The sequence below is a fragment of the Penaeus monodon genome, chromosome 22 (assembly GCF_015228065.2).
Source record: "Penaeus monodon isolate SGIC_2016 chromosome 22, NSTDA_Pmon_1, whole genome shotgun sequence".
Lineage (NCBI taxonomy): Eukaryota > Metazoa > Arthropoda > Malacostraca > Decapoda > Penaeidae > Penaeus > Penaeus monodon.
Window position 1 is genome coordinate 8562551 of NC_051407.1, and position 518 is coordinate 8563068.

Consider the following 518-nt stretch of genomic DNA (forward strand, 5'->3'; position numbering starts at 1 on the left):
GCCGATTGTACAAAGTCAGTGGGACGGAGAGTATTACATTAACATCTTCAAATATTGTACCGTGCCATCTCTAATCCATTATTTTGGGGATAGTGCTCCTTGCCACACCGCAAATATTGTTAAGACTTTGATGACCAAAAATAAGCTGGCGGTTTTGCCTGGTAATAATCCTTATATGAACCCAATCGAACATATTTGGAAGTATATTTCAAAGAAAATTGAGTTTACAGTTTAAAAACAATGATGGGATACGGGAGAGGGTAAACAAGAAGTGGAACAACATTCCTATTTATTATACAACTAAGCTGTATGAGAGTAAAGAAGGGAAAATCGACGCAGTGATAAAGGCAAAAGGAGGCTCCACCAGATATTAGAGCAATGTCTAAGATGTCTAAAGAGGATGTAGATTATTTAGATTATTTTTATGACATCTTTAATCGTTCAGTATATGTTTGTGGCAATGAATTCGTTAATAATTCCAAATAACAAATGTGATTTACTTAAATAAAACCAAGAAC